Source organism: Nicotiana sylvestris, chromosome 3 (assembly GCF_000393655.2).
Source record: "Nicotiana sylvestris chromosome 3, ASM39365v2, whole genome shotgun sequence".
Classification (NCBI taxonomy): Eukaryota; Viridiplantae; Streptophyta; class Magnoliopsida; order Solanales; family Solanaceae; genus Nicotiana; species Nicotiana sylvestris.
This window is the reverse complement of record NC_091059.1, coordinates 166,687,258-166,714,794: the sequence shown is the minus strand read 5'-3', so window position 1 is coordinate 166,714,794 and position 27,537 is coordinate 166,687,258. Positions and strand designations below refer to the sequence as shown.

General features: G+C 38.1%; 1 pseudogene; it reads right to left on the bottom strand.

The window, feature by feature from the left end:
- Positions 1-14,503: 14,503 nt before the first annotated feature.
- LOC138888313 (alkane hydroxylase MAH1-like) lies at positions 14,504-26,847 on the bottom strand (annotated as a pseudogene).
- Between the last annotated feature and the right edge of the window lie 690 nt (positions 26,848-27,537).

Here is a 27,537-nt window from a genome sequence, read left to right as displayed (position 1 = left end):
CCAGAGGGCTGCATCTGAACTACGATAGAATTAAGAGTAACTATTGGCTTCTTTGGGTTATCACCCTCTACGATCAACCCGATTGATCCCTCGAGATCCCAATCATCCTCTGTTTCAATCATGTGAACACCTCCATCCTTGTGGTCTGGTAGAGGATTATTGCGTACATTTGGAGCAGGTTCCTTTTCCACAATAATCTTGTTATCAATTAAAGTCTAGATCTTGTCTTTCAAAGAACGACATTCATCAATGGTGTGTCTTTTCATGCCGGAGTGGTATGCACAGGATTTGTTTGGGTTAACCCACTAAGAAGGGTTCTCAAGAGTTGCAGTAGGGACAGGGGTGGCATAACCAGCAACTTTGAGTCTCTCGTATAATTGGTTAATAGGTTCAGCAATGGCGGTATATTGTTTCAGAGGTCTGCGGTCAAAATTTGGTCGAGGTCTAGGGAAGTTTTGGCATGTATGAGGTGATTGATAGTGGGACAGTTGAGCATTGTATGCTTGGTAAACATGTGCGGGTTGGGAATATCTAGGGGAAATAGGCAGATATGTATGTGGGAGGAGGAGGTGATTGATAAGTGGGTGGTGGAGTTTGGTAAGAGGGTGAGGGTGCTTGGTAGTTCGGGATAGGCTGATATGTGAGTGGAGGCATTGGGTAGGTTTGGAATTTGATGGGAGATTTGGTTCTTTGTGCAACCATTACGTCCCCTACGTCCCTTTTCTTGGACACACCACCGGACTGTAAGGCCTTATTTGTAGCTTGCAAGGCCTCGAAGTTTGTAACCATACCATTCTTGATGCCTTCTTCGATCCTTTCACCCAGTTTGATAATGTCAGAAAATTTATGGCTCCCGATCAGCATTAGTCGTTCGTAATACTGCAGGTCTTGAGTCCGAACAAAGAATTTGTTCATCTGTTCCTCCTTTAAGGCAAGTCTGACCTTAGCAGCTTCGGACCTCCATTGAGTAGCATACTAGCGAAATGTTTCTGTGGGCTTTTTCTTTAGATTCTGAATGTAAAACACATCCGGCGCATTCTCCATGTTGAACCTGAACCTGTCCATGAAGTCGGACGCCATGCTTACCCAGTTCGACCACTTCTTCGGATCTTGGCTAATGTACCAAGACAAAGCATCTCCCTTCAAGCTCCTCATGAGCAGTTTCATGTGGATTCTCTCGTCTTTCCCTACTCCAACCAGCTTGTCACAGTACGTTCTCAAATGGACCCTTGGATCCCCTGTACCATCAAACATTTTGAACTTTGAAGGTTTTTACCCCTCGGGTAGTTCGACATCAGGATGTATGCAAAGATCTTCATAATTCAGCCCCTCAATTCCCTTGCTTCCTTCAAAGCCTTGGATTCGGCTAGTCAATTTCTTAAGTTCTTCAGCCGGGTTCCTGATGAGCGAGTCTTTATCATCAAACTCGGGTGTGCTTGAGATGGGTAAGTGGAGTGTGACATGGTCTCCACATAGATGGGGGTGTTATGGTGGGTGTGAAAGTGGTCATTTGCGGAGTTTTTGGGGTTCTGGGATGAGCAGTGGGGTGTTGTTTGAGGTATGGCAGGTGTTGCAGCGGTGGTGAGGAGCGAGATGGTTTTGTTGCTTTGGGATATTCTGTGGAGGTGCGGGGTTTTGAGCAGTTGGGAAATTGATATCTGGAGTGGTGAGGGAAAATGACAGATTTTCCAGATTCCGGACCTGATCAAGTTCTTCTTGGAATTTCAGCAGTTTTTGTTCGAGTTGGGATGCATTTTCCTTGGACACCTGAGTACCATGACCATGAGTGACCTCTACCTGTTCAGTTGAGTTTTCCTTTCTAGCATTGTTCAAATCTTCCATCTTCCCTTTGTTCTTATTTTTGACAGGACTAAGAGGAGGAGTGGGTGGAGGGCCCGTGGATCTCGTGGAATAAGATGATGTTGCCAGAGTGCACGAACTAACCTTTGGAGAGGGGAATAATAAATAAAAAGTAAAACAAAAAGGTAACCAAGTTAGTGAGGAATCGTAAAAGTATTGCAATATTTAAACACATAGTGCGGGAATGTAAATTGTGTCCTAATTTGGGAACCTCTTTGTGCCCGAGGTAGGCCTAGCGACAAATTAATTTGGAGAACTTAAAATGCTAAATACCTCATTTTATTGATAGAAAATAAGACGAATCCCAAATCGACACTAAATAAACAGGAAATAAATGTCAGTACTGGCCACTGGCTTTATTACATTTCATAAAGCAAAAGAAAAACTCCTATCTATTTGGTCCCAGAAGGACCTTCCCCAGATTCGGCATCCTTGGCTCCGTCGAACAGCTTTCCCAACTCGCGAAGTCCCAGCAATAGGTAAGCTCTGGCTAGATATCCGCCTTCGTTTCCTTCAGCATTTTGGCAGACTTCGACCCTCTTGAGGAATTTCCTCTCTAGCTCTACTATACCTCGCTACATGTATCCCGATCGCTTATTGGCACTGACAGCCATGTCTTTCCACTCCTCAATCAGCATTTGGTTGGCTTCTTGTATCTCATGGTGCTCGCTTTCGCACTTCCGGATCCTCTTGCATAGTTGATTGTACTTGACCTATGCCTCGGCCCTTTCATCTATGATCCTGTGGCCCATATCAAACCCTGGCTGGCCTAGACCATCGTGATTATCTTCCAACTAGCTTAAATAGTAGGGAGCGCAACCAGCATGGTATCTGTCTGGCTCGATGGTATCTCTTCCCATGACGATCTTGCAGTGCCATATATGCTGAGCTTGGCACTTATAAGGACTATCATCAGCCTGAAAGTTAGCCTGGAAATGACTCATCTTGTCGACCCTGGGTATAACCTGTTTCCTACCAGCTTGCCTCATAAGCCAGAGAGGGACATAAGGGTATGTTCCTCGTAGACCAATGAGTAACAGGAAAGGTGCATCTCTGGATCGGGTGATGAATTCCTCGGTCGGAAACCACTCGAACATCCACTGTACCCAGCCCTCGGTTAGCTTATTGAATAATTCTACCCATCATTTGGCATCTTTTGGCTGCGCAAACATGTTGGGCATGTAATTCATTCGCTTCGGATAATGGAAAGCGATATGATCATCCCAATCTCTTCGCTGAATCTCTTGTAGGTATTCACCCCTTTAGAGATGCTCCATGAGCCAAAGCTGAAGTAGCAAATTGCAACCTTCGAAGTGTTTGTCTCCCTGTTGACACTTCTCAAGGGCTCGATATATTTCTGCAATGATCATGGGCACAATGCTGAATGGTTGCCCGCCAATTCCTTCCATTAAGGTCTTAATTACCATAGCCAGTCTGGTGTGCATTCTTGCTCTCTTCATTGGAAACACGATCACCCCAGGAAACAAAACATGAATAGAAAGACTCTTCGGTGAATATGCTCTAATGAAGTGATGGCAAATTCGTCAGGATAGGTATGGTAGGATTTGTTGTGACCGTACCTCTCATACAAATAGTCAAAGGGGATATATGATTATTTCAGACATGTAAGTTCTGGATTCTTCTTCAGACCCATTATTTTGAGGAAACCCCTGCCCTTGCAGTTCTCAAGCATTAACAAACCCATAGTTTCCCATGCTATACCGGCCAATCCTCCTATCTCTTCTAGCAAGGGTGTCATTTCAATGTCCCCGAAGCGGAATACAGACCTCTCACAATCCCAGAATAGAGTAGAAGCTTCTATGATCTTGTTGTTGGGTTGGATTTCCAGGAGAGAAGGTAGGTTTCCCAAATATTTTCGGACAAGAGTTTGATCACCAGAGTGAAGATCTTCCCACCAGCTTAGTAGTTTTGGGTGGATGTTGGTGACCATGCCGAATCTAGGGACTTCGTGCCTCATATTTCTGCAAGACAAATAAGGCTAGGCCCTTACCCCCCACCATACTCGACTATTTAATATCAACAATTGGCATAAAGCATTTAGTTCTCCAAATAAATGCACAGAACGTGGTAGTGTCCGTTTGGGTTTAGGGAAACCCAATGGACTTTGGACAAGTCTATCTTAAAGAGTCATTATGTGGACAACCTAACTGACTCGGCTAGGTTTGACCATGATGCATGCACAGTTAAAACAGAGTAAGGTTTCTATGGGGTTTTGGTACCCTTGAGAGGACAACTCAAAAGGGAAAGGCACGGAACCATCAACTACACCGCTGATCGACTGGTTTTATCGCAAATATGCCTTTTTCAAATTTAGGGGGTGATAATATCGGAAGAGCGCAACCACTCATTATAAGGGTTGCTATTAGATTTATTTAGCACGAGTGGAATATGATGTTGAGCATGATTATATAATAATTAAAAACATGTTGTCACGTATTTGCATGTTTAAGAAAGCAGTAAATACAACAGTTTCATAATTTAAAGCAGTAGTAAAGGAAAGTAGTAAAGGAAAGAAACAAAAGACAAGTCAGTTTTGCAATTGAAAAGGGGAATTGAATGCTTAAAGGAATTAAACAAGTAATTGCATATAAATTTACAATAATATTCTGAAATGGTAAAAGCCTAAAAATCCCCAGCAGAGTCACCATGCTGTCGTACCCCTTTTTCCTCGCGAAATCGGGTTTATGACATTTGGAGGGACAACTCGTTCCTTTTAGGAACTAGGTTTTTGCATTTGAAGACTTGCCACCTAATGAGTTAAGGTGCACTAGGACACCAATAGAGATTCAATTCTAAGTTTGTTTGGGTAACCAGAGATTGGGTAAGGGCTTGAACTTATCCCAAGGTGAAGGTGTTAGGCACCCCTCAGGATCCACTAGTGTGGTTCCCAGCCAGACAGTTATTGTGAATTTGGGGTGCAAATCACATATAAGCAGATAAGGCTCAAATAAGAGGGGATTCGAAACACAATAGTTTGAAAGTAAACAAAGTTTGAAAGAGCATTTAAAAGAGCTGATTTTAAATAAGAAGTTACAATGCTAAAAAGAGAATGGGGAAGTAAAGAAAGGGGTCCTAGGTTTATGAAAAATATGGATCACATCAATGCAATACCCGGTAATCACACCTCAAAAGAAAGGTTACACGTGGCATTAGCACACCGGTCATCATATCTATATCTACCCTTTCCCACCCCATTTAAGGTACTAAAGCGCGGATTGGTCTCGAACACTATTGCATATTATTAACCGTCCCGTTCCTATCAGTCCCAGAGGCACTTAGGACTACTAATCCTAAAGGGGAGGGGTATTAGGCTGACTTGAAGTTTCAAAGGTAAAAATCTAAGGCGGCATACAAAACATATAAAAGACTACACATTACAGGGGAAACACATAAACACGTAAGGCTCAAGTATACCCCCTCAAACAAAAGCACATAACTAGCATGACTTGCACATACTTTTTAGGTCTGATTAAAGCACATAAAGATGAAGGAAGTTAATTATTGAGGTAGATTAGTTTATTACATAACTCAGATAAGAAGTCTGAATCAGGCCTGCCTGCTGGTTGTAGCATTTAACAAAAAACGGATTCAGTTTTACATCTATTACTTTAAGGTTTGCCTAAGTGTTTAGACGGGGTCCTGTAGGCATGATATCTACTTAATTCAGAAGGTGGTGAGACAGTGATAACTCAAAACGTACTGCTTGAAATCCTATAGGCATGCTTGCTAAACCTTGTTGAAAATAAGGGAATTATTAAGCAGACGTTCAGAATAGACAAATTTAAGTTAGACCAGTTCCAGATTCTGCAGGTGATGGTATCTACTATTATTGATTTTAATCCCTATAGGCATGATATCTAACATTGAATGTGAATAGAAATGAACCAGACTTTTACTTGGGAATCCCTATAGGCATGATTTCTATATGCTACTGATTTTAGACCCTTATAGACATGATACCTAACATTGCATATGACTAGAAACAAACAGGATTTTGCTTAAGAACCCCTATAGGCATGATTTCTATATGTTACTGATTTTAGCATGCTACTGGGTTATAACCAATTGGGCCTTAAAAAACATGATATCTAAACGGTGACAAATGTGTAGAATTTCAGATAATCCCTATAGGCATGTTATCTAGATATGAATTGAACAAGCTAGTACTATAGACATAGTTTCTAAATGTAGTATGAATATGAAGAATTAGAGAAGTCCTATAAGCATGTTCTCTAAATGCGAATTGAATAAGTAGAGAATGCAGTCCTATAGGCATGTTTTCTACCCTTGATCATGTATAATTTTCCAACCCTTTTTTTTTCACTAGCCAGCCCCAAAGGTTCATTACAAATTATTACAAACCATGAATAATAAATTACATTAGAAGAAGTATAAAGAAAAGTTACAACCAGAGGAAGCCTGATTCTTGACTTCCTCTCTGATTTATGAGATAAACCAACTCAAAATACCATCGATCCAAAGCCTTTCTCAGACTTGAGTGTGTGAGAGTTCCCTAAGGGCCTCAATAAGACCCCGGGCAGTACTCACACCCAAGTTTTGTAACCAAAATAGGTACAAGTGCAGTGTGGAAATGTCAGCCCTCATGTATCCAAGTTTAGAGGGAGCTCATGGGTCCCAAGGCAAGGCTCACATGAAGGGGGCAGAACATAAGTCTAAGAAGAGAGTGAAAAGTGCAGGAAATGAGTTTTATGAGATGAGGGAATAAAGGATAAGGAAATGATGATGAGAGACAATCATTAACACTTCAAAGAGTTGATAACTTCACACAAAGGGGCAGGGGATTGGGAATCCATTGCAAGGAGCCTATATATTTAGGCATGGGTTAACTTTGGGTATGTACAACAATAGGGAGTGCTGTCGTGCTTGTAAATAAACCAGAGCACTGGACATATAAGGGAAACATGGGGGTTATGATCTTAGGAGGATCAAGTTTGGGTCATGCTCAGCAATGTTCAATGTTGTCATGCCCTAAACTAACCACAAGTATTAATCATATTGAGGTAGGGATTTCAGATTCATAATACATTGATTCAGAACAAGAGAAAGTAAATTACAGCATGCTAAATAATGGTACTAAATTAAATACAAGTAGTAGGCAGACAAGAATGCAAGAACATTAAGTAAGCATGTTGTTTCTGATGCTGAAAACTTAATTAGAACATACCATTCAAAAAAGCAAAGTACAGTAAAGAAAAGTAGCAGGACTTCAAAATATAGCCTTGGCTTTCAGCCGGCTAAACATGCAGTAGCACAAGTAGTAGTAAAGCAAGAGAGTGTGTTTGAGTGTAAGTGTGAGTTCAGAACTAAAAGTTTTCGTGTTTTTGAAAGAGAAGGAGTAACGGGTATTTATAGTTTTTTGAAAACGAGTAAGAAAGAGGTAATAAGCTACAAACATGGAAACAATCATGATTCAGAATCAATTACACAAGTGATTGCCCTTTATTAAGAGGTCACTTGCTTAACGGCAATGACAGGTTCGAAATAAGGAAAGCAATCAATTAAAAAGCTGGCTGACAGTTGCCATAAAAGAGGTAGTAAAATAACAAGTAAGCAATTCGAGTCTAGCTATAGAGATACTCTAATTTTGGAAAGGATTCAGTAAGGCAAAATAGGAAAGAAATCAACTAACCTTAATAGATGAGTAAAATCAGAATCTCACAAAGGAAAAGTTTAAACTTAGTCACGAGTTTGAAAATTAGTCAGAGAAGGAGACTCAGTATATAAATAGGGTGCATAAACACTATACATGCAAGGCTAGGCCTATTGGCAAGAGAAAATAGCACATAATAGTACCACAAAGATTCAGTAGATAGCAACATTTGAAGCATGGCAGTCCAGTAGGTCAAGTAGTGAAGAAAACATAGAATATCAAAAGCATGCGAAGGTTTCATAGTAGCAGGTGAGGAAAACCCCTTCAGAAAAATTAGGGTTTCGAGCATATTTGAGTTTTAGAGAAGACAGAAACCCAATATTCGGAAGAATCACACAAAGGGAACTAACGATTTCGAAATAAAGAAATTCAAATCAAGTCATGCACGTAAACGAATAGTCTCAAACCCAAAACACTAGGATTTTCAACAATAGAAGAGTTTTAAAAAGAGAATAAGCAAACAAATCAGACAAAACTCAAGCAAACAAACATTCGTTTAAGAAACAGTTAAAAGAAATTAGGGGGTTCAACATGCAAACTCAAGTAGAAGAACGTTATAAGCAAACATAGCCAAACATGTCAAAGAATTATAGAAACATTTTGAAATAACTTAACAGAAACCCTAATCGAAAAGATAAGGGGTTTTAAAGGCAGAGTTTTAAAAGAAAATTTGAGAAAAATGCTTAGAAGTTCAAAGCAAACATAGATCTGAAGCAGATCTAAAAAGAAATCGAAAGAACCTTAAAGTCTAGGGTTTCAGAAGAACCCCAAGTGGTGAGAAAGGCTTTAAAAACCAATAATCTGAGCAGGAGAGTCAAGAGTCTGACTCGAATAGCCATGGCTGGCCGAAGAAAAAGTCAGAGACCACCAGAGAACAGTCATGAACTGCATTCGAACAAGGCCTGGACCAAGCTTTTTCGATATCTAGCCTTGAGACCATAAGAATTAAACACGTAGAAGCCATGAGAGGTGAATATAGATCTTCGATGACTTTGGAAACCATAGATTTGGGGAGGTATTGGGGTTGTAGTTGATGGCGGCGGCTAGGGTTTGAGAGGATTGCAGAGAGAGTTGAGAGGGAAAGGGATTCAGAAGAGGAAGAATTTGAAAATGAGGCTAGGGTTAGGGGTCGTTTGAATTAAAAAAAGGCAAGGATGGTTGTTGGCCATTGATCTAAATGATCAACGGCCTGGATCAAAACGGGCGAGTGGGAGGGTTATGAAGATGGGTCTAGCTCGGATTAAATTGTAATTGGGTCGGTGGTTCAAATGGTTTCAATTGAGTTCAATTGGGGTCAAGATTGGGTTATAATCGAAATGAAATTCTCTAACATTTAAAAGCCAATTTTCCCTATTTAATTTTAAAATAATAATAAATTAATTTCTGAAAATAAACTAAAGGTACCAAAATGATTTATAGCACATAATTAACTATTTACAAATACCAGACCTAATCTTTAGGAATATAAACGTAATTAATCTTAAAAGAGGCTAATGTTGTAATAATATACAATTTAACTTTAAAAATACTAAATGACTTTGCAAAAATATGAAAAATTATATTAACTCTATTTAAGCATAAATATGAAAATATAATAAATGAATCACCAAAAATGATAATTTGGGAATAATTATTAGGTTTTCTGGATAAAAATAGTGCAATAAATTGATTTAAAAATCTTTAAAAATTAAGAAAAAATAATAAAATATTTGGACATACTTATATACGCATACATATGCTGTTTTGAAAGTATTTTGCATTTTAAAAATGTACAGGGAAAAATTGGGTATCAACAAGTCCATGCAGGCATCATATGTTTTTTATATGAGGGACCAGGTCCTCTAGCAGTAGTTACTTTCTCAGCAAAGACTTTATTTTTCTGATGAGACTGAACCCTGGGCTTGCAGTTTTCCTTTAGGTGCCCATTATTTCTACAGTGGGTACACAACCAATAGTCGGGTACAGTAATATACTTGCTATGATGGTTGTAGGGAGTCTTCTCCCTTTGAAACCCAATTCCCTGCCTGTTTCCCCCATTGTTAACATACATGGCAGTAATAGCACCAGTGGATAGGTCCACTTAATAGATTTATCAAGATCACTCTTCCCTTTCCCTAGTTCTTCCTGAAGCTGTTCATTTTTCTCAAGCTCAGCACACAAACTGGTCTTCACCAAATTTAACTCATTTTCAAGCTTAATGTGTGCCTCACTCGCAACTTCTTTTCCCTTTTCAGAGTTTCCAGGCCTACTTTCCATTTTAAGTTCCTCAATTGTCTCCTTCGAGTCTACTACCATAACTACTAGGTCATCTCTCTCTTGCTCAATGATAGCAACTCTCTTAGTTAAAGTTTCTTTTTCTTTACTTACACACTCAATGGTTTCTTTTAAGTCAACTACAACAATCATTAGATCATCTCTTTCATGTTCTATACTGGCAATTTTCTCATCTAAGGCATCCTTTTCATTTTTTAGGTTCTCTATTGTTTCTTTAAAATCAACTATAACGACTACTAGGTCATCTATTGTTTGTTCAACTTCTCTGAATTCCATAGTTAATGTATCTGTATCATTTATAAGACTATGGTACGCATCAATTAATACATTTGCTAATGACATGAGCTTTTTAGGAGAGTAAGATTTCAGATTTCTCTGAACATCCAGAAAATTTACCTCATTATCGTCGTCATCTTCATCATCATCAGATTGTGCCATCAAGGCAAATATTAAATCATACTCAATTGCATCATTTTTCACTACTATCATTGAACTACCACCATGATCATTTTCTTCTTCAGATTCGCTGGAGGAGTCTCCCCATGCAACAAGATCTTGCTTTACAACATTGTCAACGTCATACTTTCTCTTGAAGCATTTATCAAGAACCGGGTTCCTCTTGACTGCTTTGTCAATGTTGTTATTGTACTAATATTGCTTTAGGAGAGGGCAATCCTTGATGAAGTATCTTGGCTTGCCACATTTATGATGGAGGTCATAATTTTTTGGCTTGCTAGAACTTCCCCTTTTTGGAATGCCTCCATTCCTGCGAACCATCTTCTGGAATCTTCTTGTCAAGTAATCTATATCACCATCCTCACCCCTTGAATCACTGATGTCTGTCTTGAGGACCAGGTTCTTCTCCCTCTTGGTCTCTCTTCTTTCATTGTCCTTCTTCTTCTTCTTCATTTCATAAGTTTACAAGTTTCCAACAAGTTCATCTATGGTCAATGTCTGCAAGTCCTTCGCCTCTATAATGGCGTTTACTTTGCCTTCCCAAGACTGGCGGTACACTAAGGATTTTCCTGACAAGCTTGTTTCTCGGAATAATTTTACCAAGAGAGTGAAGTTCATTAATGATGGAGGTGAATCGAGTATGCATATCTTGGATGGATTCATCATCTTTCATTTTGAAGAGCTCATATTCAGTTGTGAGCATATCAATCTTGGATTGCTTCGCCTGTGTTGTTCGCTCGTGAGCTATCTGAAGATCCTCCCAGATTTCTTTTGTTGATTAACATGTTGATATCATGTTATATTCATCAGGACCAATGCCACAAAAAAAGAATTTTCTTTGCACAAAAATTCTTTTCTATGGCCTTTCGATCAACGTCATTGTATTCCTTCCTCGTATTGGGGATGGCTACAGCTGGGTCACCAAGGTTCTTGGTAGGAACAAAGGGTTCATAACATATGGCATCCCATAGCTCAGAATCATGAGCCATGATGAAGTCGTGAATCCTAGTCTTCCACCATCCATAATATTGTTCGTTGAACCTAGGTGGTCTGTAAGTAGACTGGCCTTCTTCGATGTTTGGGGGAGCAACCATGAGGATCTTTTCTAGGTGTTAACCTTATAGAAAGAACTTGCTCTGATACCAATTGATAAAATATAAGGGTCCATCAAACTCTATAGAAAACTAGGTTCTTTATCAGGTTCAACAAAATGTACACACACAACGATAAGTAATGACAAGAGGAATTTTACATGGAAAATACCCATCTTAACGAGATAAAAAACCACGACCTACCCTTGTAGGATTTCAACTTCACTACTGAGCAACTTTTAGATTACAACCTATGCAACCTAGGAATTAACCTCTTAATCCCTCACTAAATTGTAATACCTTATTACAAGCCACTTTATAATAAATTTATTACGAAGAATTTACAACTCGATTAACTCTAGCCAAGACTCAAACATAAAGGTTTAAGGTTTACAAGAGTTTCCTACAGAATACTTCTAAACAAGCTAAGTAGGAATTACAATTGAAGAACTAATACAAACTAACAACTCTGTTGAGGACATACAAAGACTTGATATGTGAACTGGTTTGTAGTAGCGTCGTACTTTGTTCTTGATGCACGAGACAATCATTTTTCTTGATGATTAATCACTTGGAGTACTTGAGTGAATTCTCTAAGTGTTCAAGTGAATGTGTTTTACCTTCCTTGATGTTAATAATAGATGTGTGACATCACATACAATAATGTAAGCAAGGTAGGTAAAAAGTCTTCTACAGAAAGTTAATTGTTGCACTATTCCTGTACTGTAGTATGTGCATGCAACAACTTTTCCAGCTGGAGAGTTGACTTCGTACAGTCACCTCGGGAGCTAGTAAGGACCTGTTTCCTCATCTGTTCCTTTGACTTTGGAGATTTGAACCATATCCTAAGTTGGAACCTTGTGATCTTAAGGTCTTGAGAATGTGTAGCAGGATCCTTATTTGGTTCTTGATAGTAAGTTTGTTAAATCATCAAAATATAAGACAAGGTACTTGTAACCAAGCTACTTGTAACCTATCAGTTTCCATTTTAGTTAAATGGAGAGTCAAACTTTAGCGACTTGGTAGATCCTTATCCAAGTTATTCGTCAGATGATGAAGATGAAGAAGAACTGGAGGAAATACGGAGGGAGCAAGATGAGAAGGAATGGATGGCTTTATGTCAAATAACAGGTAGATTGATTTTGATGTATTACAAAAAATACCTATATAAAGAACCTTGTCGTACATCTAGTCGCTCTAGAAATGCATTTATTCAAGAGATATTAAGAGGAAACAAGATTCATTGTTATGAAAATTTTCGATTGAGGAAGTTGGTGTTTGTTGATTTATCGAATGATTTAACTGAAAAGTATGGGCTTAAACCTCACGCAGAATGTCTATACAAGAGATGTTAGGCATGTTCTTGATGACATGTGCTCATGGAGCTGGAAATCTATTGATATAAGAAATCTTTCAACATTCGGGGAGAAACAATTCATAGACACTCTCATAGTGTTTTAAAAGCCATTTGTGAGCTTGTGAGAGATATTATAAGACCACATCTAAATTATAATGATGGTGTAGGAGCTCACAAGCCATGTAACGGTCGATATCTCCCATTCTTTGGAGTAAGTGATAATTTTACCTAATTATTTTTTATTAAGCTTATAACTTAAGTTTTATAAGTATTACTAACTTAAGTTATATTTATATTTATATATGTATATAGGATTGTATTGGAGCACTTGATGTACACATGTTAAAGTAAGATTAACGCAAGGTCAAGAGATACCATATATTGGACGTAAAAATTATCCGATTCAAAATATTCTTGATGTCTTTGATTTTAATATGTGTTTACATTTGCATGGGTTGGGTGGGAAGGAGAAACTCACGATAGTCGTATATTTGGTGGCCGTTCGTAGACCAGAACTCAATTTTCCACGTCCAATTGGAAATAAGTATTATCTAGTTGATGCAGAATATCCGCACATGAAGGGATACATGGCTCCATACAAAAGATAATGTGAGATACCACCTAGCATAATTCCGCCGCAGTTCAACAAGAGAATTGCGAGAACCAAGAGGATGAATTAAAAAATTTAACTATTTGCATTCTTCTTGTAGAAATATTGTAGAACGCACATTTGAGGTATGGAAAGCGAGATGGTTTATTTTGCAAGACATGCCTTTCTATCACATTGACACTCAAAAAGACATTGTACTTGCTACTATGGCCATTTATAACTATATTAAAAAGAAATGCAATATGGATGATGCATTTCGAGCAGCTGAGAATGAGAGATATGTTTCATCTGTTGACCTGATGTTGGTACATCTTCGAAAACTAATAACAATATAAATGCGGAAAATGTGGAAGAGCAAAGTGATCTCGTTTGGATGGGTCTTCGTAATTTGATTGCTATTGAAATTGGTGAAGATTGATACTTGTAATTGTAGAGTAAAATCACTAGCTGGTTATGATTAGCAACACGCCTTAAAAGGTTATTTTGTTTAAACATTTGTTAAATTTATTGAAATATTTTTATTAAGAGAGAAATTTCTTCTATGTATTTGTCCACATATAAGTCAATGATTACCATACCTGGCATAAGAAGAAATGAACTTCCTTCTACTTTCAATGGATGTAACTGCGTCTTTAATTTGTCAAGAGTAAATGGACTAAAAGGGAAAGAGGAATTCAACAAAATAATTTGGTATTTTAAATAGGTTGAGACTTTTATGAAAATTTACTTGATAGAAAGCGGTGAAAAATGAGCATTCAAGAATTATATTTATAAAAATTATTTAAAGTAATCAATTAAATTGAAATTAAATTAAAATATAAATTATTTTTTATTTGCATTAATTCATAATTAAATATATTGTAGTAATCAGCTCCTTTATAATGTTAATAACTTTAAGGATATTTTTGTCTTTTTAATTGAAAAAATGCTTACCAGCACTTGTTTGTCAAACACTTTAACATATTTTTTTAAGCTTCAGCACTTGTATCCAAACATGTAACTGCTAATTTATAAAACAAGCTTCATCACTTAAAAGCTGACTTGTGCTTAAAAGCCACTTTTTTTAAGTCAATCCAAACGGGCTCTTGGAGTAAACAAACTTCAATCATATTGCTGGAGAGAAAAACAACCTCTGTGAAGATCAGTAAATAAAGAAAACAACTTTATTTGGATTTTCTAAAAGAGCTAAAATATGATTCAACTGAAGGGGTTGATTGATTCCATCAAGCAAAACACATCTTCATAAGTATTCCAACAAATGCATATAGTGCTATGCCCTCTTGACGACCCTAACCATGAGACCATGTTTCATTTGCATGACAATAGAAGTAGCGGGAGAGATATTTTGAGCTTCCACTAACTGGATATCATAATTATATAGGATGGTGGCTGCCGCTATTTTCATCTGAACAAATGCCATTTCTTTCCCTAAACAATCCTCGGACCCGCATTAAATGCTGTAAATTTGAAAGATGGCTCATGTTTAATTCCTCCTCGTTCTGAGATCCATCTCTCGGGTTTGAATTCTAAGCAATCTTTCCCCCATATAGTCTCCATCCTCCCCATCGCATAGAATGGTAGAATCATTCTCGTTTTTGGGGGTGACACGGTGACCGCTAGGAAGGATGTCATGTTCAAGTGGAACTTTGTGCTCTAAGAAACTGATGGAAAGAGCCTAAGAGTTTCGCACAAGGCAGCATGTAGATAGATCAATTTTTGTGTTTCTTCTTTGTTGAAAAACTTGACGTTTTCATCCTTTTTCAGATGTAGTTGTTGCTGAATCTCATCTCTAATCTTTGTCTTGACTGAGGGATTTTTAGCCAAGAGCCAGAAAAACCAAGTGAGAGCTGCACTTGTGGTGTCTCTCCCAGCAAGCATTAAATTCAAGAAAGTGTCCTGAGAAATTTTTGTAAAGTACCCAAATCTCCTTTGTTCCATAAATTGTACATTCTAATATAGGCAGTTAAAAATGTGAAATTGACCTCGTCTTTGATGGTTTTATTCATCAACTCCTCTTGCTTTTGTAAAATGCAAGGATATATGAACTGATCCAAAGCCTCCCATGCTTGAGTGAGCTTCTTCTCTTTACCAATTTGAAGCCATTTTTGCAATTTCCAACAACTTTCTGGCATTATATGTCGGTGTAAAACTGCATCAAGAGCATCGCCAAATGCCTTTTCATATGGCAAAAAAGGCAAGTCAATGGACAAGCTTCTCGGATCATGATCAAGTAACAACTTGGTGATAGAATCAAAAGTGAACCTTTGAAAAACGTCTTGTAAATCCAATGTTTTGCCTTGCTCAGCAAAAGCATAAAAAATTGGTTGAAGCCCTTTTTCGAAAGTGTACCACATGTTCCTCTCTAACAAAGTTTGAAACTTTGCATGGCTCATTATGGACAAGGTGGTTTTCCTATGAAACTCCCATAATTCATGATCAACATTAAAGATTCCATTTCCCAAGATATCAAACATTTTACGAAACTCGGGTCCCTTTGGATAGTTTGAGAAGTTTTTACTAAATATACGTGTATTGGGAAAAATTGCATTTATATATGCAAGTGATATGTTGAGACATGTGAACTGGTCAAATAGTCAAAGAATTATAATTAGTCAAGAGGCACGGACAGCAGTAGAAATGAGCAAAGGCAAAGGAAGAGGCACGAGAGGATATTTGAAGGATTCAGCGCCCGTACCTATTTAAATCATTTATCAAAATGAATGGATCTGACCATAATAAAGAGCGCAGATACGGAATTCGACAGGCATTAAATACTGGATACGTTAGAGAATTTGAATTGATTACAATGATTGTGTAACGTAGCATTCAATGTCTTTAATTATTCATAATAGCCTCGTTATGATTTGGAGGAAACACATATCTTCAAGATACCTATAAAAGGGAGGTATCTGGTCACTTATAAACACAAGACACAATCAGAATATACTTTGATTCACTTGTTTTTCTCCTGATTACACTCTGGTTACTCTAAATTACTTTCTTCTACATATTCTTTTAATTATCAGTAACCCGCGTTCTTCTAAATTCTAAATTTGACTGAAATTCTATTTTTTGGTTAAACAAATTGGTTCCGTTACCGGAAATCTGATAATCTATTTTTTTTTCACTTGACCTTCCTTGTTACATCAATTATGTCGAATAACAATGACAACACCACAGGAAACCAAGAGAACCAACAAATTAAGGGAGATCCATAGAATATTAACATTCAAGTTCCTATTTCGCAGGACTCTCCACGGCAATCTCGTGAGGGTACTCCTGATGGATCTCAAATAAATGAGTATACTCAATTTGAAAATGCTGAAGCTGTTGATGAAGCTTTGGAGAAATTAATTACTGCTCAGGTCAACAAAGCTGTTGAGGCGCTTGTTAACCAGTTACCTATTGCAACACCCACACCCTCTCCAATTAATAACACTATAGAAAACCTTCGTTCCGGGCTTGTTAACTCAGGCAACGGTGGAACTCCCAGTAAACCGCAGGAGAGAGAACCAGGTAATGTAATTAATTCTGATTTACAAAATTTAGTACTAACCTTGCAGAAACAGCTCAAGGAACAAAGTGAACGCAAAGAGCAGATACCTGGGGTGCCGCCCATAATCAAAGGGGTAGACATGGACAGATATTCGCAACAACCCTATAAGCCGAGTGCTGCCCCACTCCCAAATCCAAAAAAGTTCAAAATGCCTGATATTCCAAAGTATGATGGAACAACAGACCCATGAGACCACGTGATTGCATTCACAACGGGCGTAAAAGGCAATGATTTGACTAAGCAGGAGATCGAATTGGTATTAGTCAAGAAATTTGGTGAAACACTCACCAAAGGAGCACTAACATGGTATTTCCTTTTACCTGAAAATTCTATAAACTCTTTTGCTGAGCTTGCAGATTCTTTCATCAAAGCACACTCGGGTGCCCAAAAGTGGAAAAATGAATGGAGGATATTTTCAAAATTTTGAAAGGAGATTCAGAATTGCTTAGAGAATTCGTGGACAGATTTCAACGCGAAAGAATGACATTGCCGCGTGTACCGCAGCTATAGCTTTCACAAGCAATTTGAATGAAAAAAGCTCGGAAGCTACGAGGAGACTCAAGGAAAGCCTTCGAGAATTCCCAGCTACAACGTGGAATGATGTTTATAACAGGTATAGCACGAAGTTGAGGATTGAGGAAGATACTGTTCCCTGATCTCAAAAAGAGGAAAGTATACTTTCAAGACGTGCAGAGAACGAAAAAAGATCCGACAAAAATAGGTACGAGCCCTACATGGGACTTGCGGGGAAAAACTCGCGGTCAAAAAAGGATAATCAAAGGCATGATCACAGATCAAGAAACAGAGAATCAGGTTCTTCATTAAGATTTAGGAACGAGCGAAACAACTATGAGTCACGGGATGATGATAGAAATTTAAAAGCGAGATTTGGAGGTTACAACTTCAACGTCAGCACCTCCGAGCTCGTAGCTATTTTGAAAAGCATGGGAGATAAGGTCCAATGGACAAAGGAAATGAGATCGAATCCAAACAGGCGCAACCCTGACCGTTGGTGCAAGTTCCATAATGATCACGGGCATAAAACAACAGATTGTAGATTTTTACAAAGTGAAGTTGATCATTTATTAAAACAAGGATATCTTACTGAGTTGTTCAGCGAGAAAGGCAAGCAAACTTACATGAAGAATAGGCAGGAGCCTCCCAAACCACCTTCTCCCAAAAGAACTGTTAACGTTATAAGTGGGGGTAAAGATATCAATGGTGTGTCATATACTGCAGCTAACAAAACTTCCAAAGTAACGATTACTCAAGGGAAACAGGTGCGACATGTTCTAGAAGAAGGCAATATTACATTCAATGATGCAGATACAGATGGCGTATTAATCCCTCATAACGATGCACTAGTAATATCTTTAATTGTGCATGATACTAATGTGAAACGAGTTTTGATTGATCCAGGTAGTTCCGTAAACATTATTTTGGTAAGAGTGCTACATGAGATGCAAGCTGAAGATGGAGTAATACCAAAGGCGCATACTCTATATGGATTTGATAATTCCAGTGTCGTCACAAAAGGAGAGGTAACACTCACCACTTTTGCTGAAGGGGTCGTCAAAGATACAAAGTTCCAGGTAGTAGACAAGGAGATGGCTTACAATATGATTCTGGGGAGACCATGGATCCATGAAATGGATGTTGTTCCTTCAACCTTGCATCAAGTTATCAAATTTCCATCGCCATGGGGAATTTGTCAAATTCGCGGAGATCAACATACGTCCAGGGATATTAACTCCGTTGTAGATATAAGCACAAGAAGTGGAGGCAAATAGCAATCACAGAAGGCAGTTGAGGACATCACAACACAAACCTCAACTGAACAAGCGCGAACAGATATAGACTCAAGGCCTGATACCATTCAAGAACCATAAGAGAATGAAGATATCAAAACAACGATAGAGGGATTAGAACCTGTCGTATTATTCGCTCAATGTCCTGATAAAAAGTCTATGTCGGAGATAATCTTGACCAAGGAATGAAAGGTAAGTTAATTGAATTTTTGAAAACTACAATGGACTACTTTGCTTGGTCCCACTCTGACATGACAGGAATACCACCGGAGGTGATGAATCATAAACTAAATGAAGATCCATCATATCCTCCCGTGAAGCAAAAGAAAAGAAAGCAGGGAACTTTCAAGAATCAGGTGATTCAAGAAGAAGTCCAAAAATTGCTAAAAATTGGTTCCATTCGAGAGGTGAAATATCCTAACTGGTTAGCCAATATTGTTGTGGTTCCAAAGAAAAACTGTAAGTGGTGGGTTTGTGTAGATTATACAGATCTTAACAAAGCCTACCCTAAAGATTCTTTTCCACTACCACACATAGATCAATTAATTGATGCAACTGCAGGTCACGAATTGTTAAGTTTTTTAGATGCATATTCAGGTTAATCACATTAAAATAGATCCGACAGATGAAGAAAAAACTTCATTCATAACAAACAGGGGGACTTATTGTTATAAAGTAATGCCTTTTGGTCTAAGAATGCAGGTGCAACGTATCAGAGGTTAGTTACCAAAATATTTCAGGAACATTTAGGAAAGACAATGGAGATATATAGATGATATGCTTATCAAAACTCAGTAGTCAAAAAATCACATATCACACTTATCTGACACATTTTCAATTTTGTGCAAATTTAATATGAAGTTAAATCCCGAAAAATGTGCATTTGGCGTTACATCAGGCAAGTTTTTGGGTTTTCTTGTTTCTAATCGTAGAATTGAAGTAAATCCTGCACAGATTAAAGCCATTAAGGAAATCCCTGACATACTTTCAAACAAGAAAGAAGTTCAAAGATTAACAGGGAGAATTGCGGCCTTGGGAAGATTCATCTCTAAAGCATCAGAGAAGTGTTTTAAATTCTTCTCAGCTCTTAAGAAGCAGGATCATTTTGAATGGAATGAGGAATGTCAACAAGCACTTAGGAATTTGAAAACGTACTTATCAAATCCACCTTTGTTGGCAAAACCAAAGGCTGGGGAAAGTTATTCCTCTACCTTGCTATTTCAGAGGTGGCGGTAAGTGCTGTTTTGGTCCGAGAGGAGCAAGGTAAAAAATACCTATCTATTACGTAAGTAAATCTTTGTTAGATGCAGAAACGAGGTATCCTCAGTTAGAAAAACTTGCACTTGCGTTAATCATGACATCTAGAAAGTTAAGACATTACTTTCAGTGTCATCCTATCGTTGTGGTAACTACCTACCCTTTACATAACATATTACATAAGCATGAGTTATCAGGTAGGTTAGCTAAGTGGGCAATAGAGTTAAGTGAATACGAAATTGCATACCAACCTAGAACTGCTATAAAATTACAAGTATTAGCTGATTTCGTGGCTGATTTTAGTCAGGGAATATAGTTAGAAGCAGAAAAAGAATTACAAGTGTTCAATGGAGCTAACCCAGGAACTTGGACTTTATTCACTGATGGCTCATCTAACGTGAGAGGAGCAGGTTTGGGGGTAGTATTATTACCACCTACGGGTGAAACCATTCGGCAAGCTATTAAATGTCATTCCATAACTAACAATGAGGCAGAATTTGAAGCTATGATTGCAGGTTTAGAACTGGCACGGGAACTTGGCATAAATTAGATTATAATCAAGAGTGATTCACAACTCGTAGTTAATAAAATGCTGGGGACTTATACAGCCAGGGAAGCAAGGATGCAGCAGTACTTGGAAAAGGTACGGGAATTGATAAAACAGTTTCAAGATTGGAAAATTAGACAAATACCCAGGGACGAAAATCTTGAAGCAGACGCCCTGGCAAATCTTGCATCTGCGGCCGACGTGGTAAACGATGCAAATGCCTTAGTAATACATTTATTTCATTCAGTTCTTGATCCTGATATGAATGAGGTAAATTTTAATAACTTAACCTGGGATTGGAGGAAATAAATTGTTGCTTTTTTTGTAGTATGGAACCGTCTATGATGACAAGAAAAAGGCTTATGCGCTTCGAAGGAAGGCCGCTCGGTACTGCTTAAAACAAGGCAATCTATATCATAAAATGTTCGGTGGACCCTTAGCAAGATGCCTTGGACCTTCGCAAACAGAGTATGTAATGAGAGAAATACACAAGGGTCATTGCAGGAATCATGCAGGTGGAAGATCACTAGAAAGAACCTTAATTAGGGCAGGTTATTACTGGCCTAAAATGGAAGAGGAAGCAGAAAGTTTCGTGGCCAAATGTGATAAATGCCATAGGTACGGTAACAATATGCATAGACCTACGGAATTATTACATCCGGTCATTGCGCCATGGCCATTTATGAAATGGGAATCGATATAGTAGGTCCATTACCGCAAGCGAAAAGACAGGTAAAAGTTTTGCTTGTTCTCACTGATTATTTTACTAAATGGGTAGAGGTAGGTGCATTCAAACAGGTGCGAGAAAAGGAAGTCAGAGATTTTATTTGGTGGAATATCATATGTCGATTCGGCGTACCAAAGGAGATCATATGTGATAATGGTCCTTAGTTTATTAGAGATCAGATCACGGAATTTTTTTAAAGTTGGCAAATTAAAAGGATTATGTCAACACCCTATCATCCGGTGGGTAATGGACAAGCAGAATCAACGAACAAAGTCATTATCAACAATTTAAAGAAACGACTAGAGGAATCAAAAGGAAACTGGCCTGAAGTGTTACCTGGAGTTTTATGGGCATATCGCACAACTGCAAAAACAAGTACAGGTGAAACACCGTTCTCATTGGTTTATGGAGCTGAGGCTTTAATTCCAGTTGAGATAGGGGAACCAAGTGCACAGTTCACATAGACGACACAAGAATCTAATGATGAGGAGATGCGGGTCAACCTAAATTTACTCGAGGGGTGAAGAGAAGCTTCTTTAATAAGAATGGCAGCACAAAAGTAAGTTATAGAACGATACTACAATAGAAAAACACGCCTCAGGTTCTTCAAAATTGGGGACTTCGTGCTTAAAAAGATTTTTCAGTCTACAAAGGTAGCTAACATAGGGAAATTATGTCCAACATGGGAATGACCCTATAGAGTGCGTGATGTTGTAGGAAAAGGAGCATATGAACTGGAGACAATGGATGGCAAGATACTACCTTCGCATCGGAATGCTGTTCATTTAAAGAGATAGTATTTCTAAGAAAAACCCACGGTCAGGTATAACCATTTTAAATTCATTTTTAAATTGTTAAAATTTTACTAACAATTTTAGATGATAGGCAAAACACTAATCCGTACTAAATGATGAGTCACGACCTGTAAGGCACATGGAGTAACCTAAAATTCCTGGCCTAAGGTTACAATTATTCTGATAGAAATGCAAACGGGTTATGCAGTCTTCATCTATAATCGTCCCTCCGAGTCCGGTATGTTTTTCCTTTTCAGGAAAAGGACCAAACGAGAGAAACTATTAAGTGCTCGAGGCTTCATACTTCAACACTCAAACACTTGGGGGACTACATAATATACACAGACATGTGTATAAAGAAGGCAAAGAAGATTAAGGAAAAATCAAGCCTAAAAGAGTCAAGTGTAGAGTAAAAGTCATAAAGCCACGAGCTAAGGCCAAAGAAAAACCTCACTATAGTTAGGGTAAAGGCTATATACTAAAATGGGTTATAAGGAAAAACCCTGTGTCTGTTATTCTTCTTTTAAATCTGTTACAAGAAAAACAGTTACGAGAAAGTTATAGATGTAATTCAAATACATGTAAAGTTTTATTCGAAACTAGACAAGGTTCAAAAATAAAAACTTGTCAAAGTTATTTCAGAGAAGCATGTGTATTCCTATTTCTTTTGTCGTATGATAATACCATTATAAAGTTGAGACGTCTTCTTCATTAAGTATTGGAATATAAAAGGGCCCTCTTTTATAAAACTCATGTTTAAATTAATCATGAGGTTAACAGAAGCATTTTTCGAAAAATAAAAATGCAAATTATTCTGTAAGTCCTTAAAAATAAAGGCGAGAATAAAGCAAGCAGAAGTTTAAGATAAAAAAACTTGTTAATATGTAAATAAATCTAAGACTAAGTTCGAACTTAGTCATAAAACTACGAAATTGTTTAGATTACCCCATTAAAAGACTTGGGGACTGAAGTTCCTAAAATCAACCCTCAAATGAAGTTAAGGGTTTGATTACAATCTTCCAAAATCAAAACAAAAATAAAATCATTTGAGTGATCAAAACTAGTCACTGAGAAGTTTGTGGTATTGAGGCAGGAACGTCGATAGTAGCAAGCTCAATTTGGGCAGGTGCATCAGCAGGCGCGACTTCAACTTGGCTTGCAGCAACGGGCTCGATCGGGTTTGAAATAGTCATGATACCCGTATCATCTTCAACGTTCATGAGAGCTTCAGCCACGGGAACTTCATCCATGGGAGAAGGGAAGTCCTAAGTTTGTTGAGCTTTTAATGGTTTCGTTGATTTTAGCTAACTCCAACTTTGAAGTTTTCTTGGCCAGCTTCAAGTAGGGTATCACGACGGAAATTCAAAAAAGCCCAACTTGCCTCAACAACAGATTTTTCTTCAAGGATCTCATAATCCTTTTCCCAAGCAGCGATCTCATTTTTTAGCTCTTCATTTTCAGCCAAGGCGGAGCTGTGGGAAGCTTGAAGAGAGGCGTGGGAGCATTCTAAAGCACGCACCTTATCAGCAGATATTCTGAGGTCTTCTTGTGCTTGAGTCAAATTTTGCACAAGCTCCCCAGCGTAAAATTCTTTTTGATTTAAAAGAGCCTTTAATTCTCTGATCTCTTCACTAGCTTTAGATAGCTGCTTTGAAAAGGAGGACTCGAGACGCTCTTTGTCTTTCTCAGCTTGGTGTGAAGAAGCTTTTGTAACTGCCAATTCTGAAGTTAAAGCCCGTACTCGCTGCTCTAAGGTATTCTTACTCTCTTGTAAGCTCTCTATATCAAGCTGAGCACTCTCAAATTGCCCCTTCAAATTGGTTGCTTCCAATTGAGAGTCGCATGCTATCTTCTCCAAAGGAGCAATTCTTTTCATCAATTCTGTGCCGTTAAGATTGGCCTAAAAAAAAGAGAAGAAGTAAGAATCCCAAAGATGAAAAATTTTGCAAAGTAAAAAAGGGAGAGAAGGAAAATACCTTCAGAATGGCATGCACGATATCATTCATTAATGTCAAGGAACTGTGGCTCTCCAACTTTGCTTTTTCAATTGGGCCAATAAGAGGCTCCAGCCATACATCCGCCTGACCTGACTTTCTCAAAAGGTTGTTCTCAGCAGGAATTTCAATAGTTACCCGCCTCATAGCGGCACTTCTACTTGAAGACCCCGTTTCAATATGATGAACTATAGGAGGGGGAATAGTCAAATGAGGAGCCGGAGAAGAGGTGAGAGCAGTAGAAGAAGGAACAAAAATAGATGGGGCCGGTAAAGAAGGAATCACAGGCACGGGTAATGAAAAAGACGATAAAGGTACTTCGTCTAAAACAAGCCCGACATCTTCACGACCAAATCCACTGATGAAAAGTTGGTTGATAGACTCACGAGTATCGCGGGGAGTGATGTCATCATCAGGAATTATTATTAGGGTTTCAACAGGTTCGGTAAGAGAAACCAAAACTTCAGCTTCGTCATCGGAAATGATGCGTCTCCTAACTTGTGACCTCGTTATCAAGGAACTCTCATTTTCCTCTTCTTCAGAATTTTTCTCTTCAGCAGCCTTCCTTTTCGCAGAAGAGGAACCCAAGACTATTTCTCGGGCTCTCTCTAAAGAGATACGGGTTCCCGAAGGAGTACGAGTCCCCAAAGAGACACGAGAGGCTGCAATTGCTTCAGCAGTAACCCCTCGAATAGCAAATCATGACAAAAAAAGGATAAAAGTTAAAACAATAAAGGAGAATATAGGCACGAAAAGAACAAAATGTGAACTCTTACCATGAGTTTTTACCTTCCAACCAAAGCGGTTAGAAAGTGTTTTCCAAGATCTACCGTCCATTGGCGCGATCTTCAGCAATTTATCTACCCAATCATGAAAATTGGGAACATCCCCTACAACTCCCATGGTTGCTAAAAAAAGGGGGAGAGGTAAAATTAGAAAAGCTGATAAACTTGAAAGAATAAGGTACGAGAGGGATAAAAGACCTACGTGCAAAATTTCACTTCTCAGGGAAGGGAACATTATCTTTACCCACTAAACCAACAGTGGGGGCAGCAATAAATCGGGCATACCAGCCACGATCCTTGTCATCTTCAAGGCTACCAAAACCCTCTTACTCCTGGCTACTAGTGTAAAAATACCATTACGAAAAAGCTTAGGTGAGTAAAGATGAATCAAGTGAGGGAAAGTAAAAGGAGCTTCAGCTTTAGTGGCTAAATGCCTTCAACAGGCAACAACCCTCCATATGATTGGGCTAATTTGACCCAAGCAGACATTGAAGAAACGGCATAATTCAAGAATGACTGGGTTGATTGCTGGTCCAAAACCTAAAGTAAAATGTAAGTGTAAACAAAAGAGAACACAGTTAAATAGGAAGTAATTCTCTGATTCGGATTAGGGATAATAATGGGAAAATCATTACTCCAATGACAGTTCTTACGAATCACAGGAGTCAAAACCTCTGTAATTTGAGTAGGGTAAGTATCGATACGATCTAATGCAGAAACCTGGTTTCTAAGAGATTCCATGTCATGGTAAAAAGACAATTCTGAAGGGACTATCTCATCTACTTAAGGTTTGCGTAAAGGTTCAGAATGATCTTTACCCCTAGAAGAAGATTTGTGAGAAAGGGAACCTCTGGTTCTATAGGAAGGACCAGAATCAGAAGAAGGCATAGACGAACCACCTCGAGTAGATCCTAAACTACGAAGTCTACCTCCCCTTCTGTGCCTAACAGGGGCATTGGGGAAGGAGTCAGTAATGAAAACTCTCTCAGGGTTAGGGCTTGGAGAAGACATATCGAAGAGGAATGATTTAAGGAAGAAGTCAACAGAGATTTGGAGAAATAAGTGTTCAACAAGATTTATGTGATAAAAGACAAGGGAAAAAAATTATATTTATACCGATAAGCAACTGCCAAAAGTAAAAGTGCGGAGGTGGAAAGACCATAATTATGATAACTGGCATTTCGTTAATAGTGGAACTGTAAAAACCTTGAAAAAGGCTGCAAAAACTGCAGAGCCAATGGAAAATTGATACGTGTACGAAATATTAAATGGAAGTGACAATTGAAATGTCAATTTTGTCATAGCATTAATGGTGACAAAAATTCTCGTTTTAATGAAATCCACTTCCCAAAGGAATGGATTCAGTGCCCGTACCTATTTAAATTATTTATCAAAAGGAATGGATCTGACCATAATAAAGAGCGCAGATACGGAATTCGACAGACATTAAATACTGGATACGTTAGCGAATTTGAATTGATTACAATGATTGTGTAACGTAGCATTCAATGTCTTTAATTATTCATAATAGGCTCATTATGATTTGGAGGAAACGCATATCTTCATGATACCTATAAAAGGGAGGTATCTGGTCACTTGTAAACACAAGACACAATCGGAATATACTTTGATTCACTTGTTTTTCTCCTGATTACACTCTGGTTACTCTAAATTACTTTCTTCTACATATTCTTTTGATTATCAGTAACCTGCGTTCTTCTAAATTCTAACTTTGACTGAAATTCTATTTTTTGGTTAAACAATATGATGAATATTTGAAGGATCACAAGTAAAAACATGTCCAAGTTGGCAAACATAGGACCTTGGAACTCATAAGTGGCCCCAACTTCTATAAGTATCTGAGTCATATATTCATGCATACGATGAAGATTCATAATAAGTTCTAGTAACATCCGGATGAATGGCCAATTTGTTGGTTCTGACGATGTTTTTGTCCATCTATGTCGTAGGTACCATGTAATAAAATAAGTGAAACAAAAAATTATCAATAGAAGAGGAGAGTATTCAAGGAAATCCATTGCGGATGGGAGGGTTTTTTTTCTTTTTGGTCAAGCTAGCTTTGGTTCTGCTTGTAATTTTTGTAGGAATGAGCAATTCATTACCTTCAAAAAATTTATATAGGAGTTGCAATATTCGCACCTTAAGTTGGAGCGGGGCCCAATATTATTTAAAAGTGTGATAATTAGTTGAGGGGTTTGACAATTGACATAGATTTTACCGTTCTTGAATAAGGAATGGGCAATTTCACTTAAGAACAGTGTGGTGGATCTTGAATTCTGAATTCATGGGAGCTTAACTTTTTTTTAACGTAAAGTAGTATCAATTGTGATGACCCAAAAGGTCATCTTATGTTTAAGAACTTGATTCTATGTTCCGAAGCCTTCCAAACTTCATTTTATTCCTCCTTGATTTGCCTGCGCAGTCCGGACGCGTTTCCGGAAAGCTTTTATGTAAAAAATTGATGAAATAATAATTTTTGGCCTAAAAAATTAATTTTAGTTGACTTCGGTCAACATTTTGAGCAAACGGACTTGGACCCGTATTTTAATAGTCATGTTGGCCGTAGTAAAATATGGGACCTGGACGTATGCCCGGAATCGAATTTCGAGGTTCCTAGCCCGAGAATTGAATTTTCGATAAAAATTGTAAGGCTGAAATTATAATGGTTTAAAGAATTTGATTAATGTTTGATCTTGTGTATCGGGCCC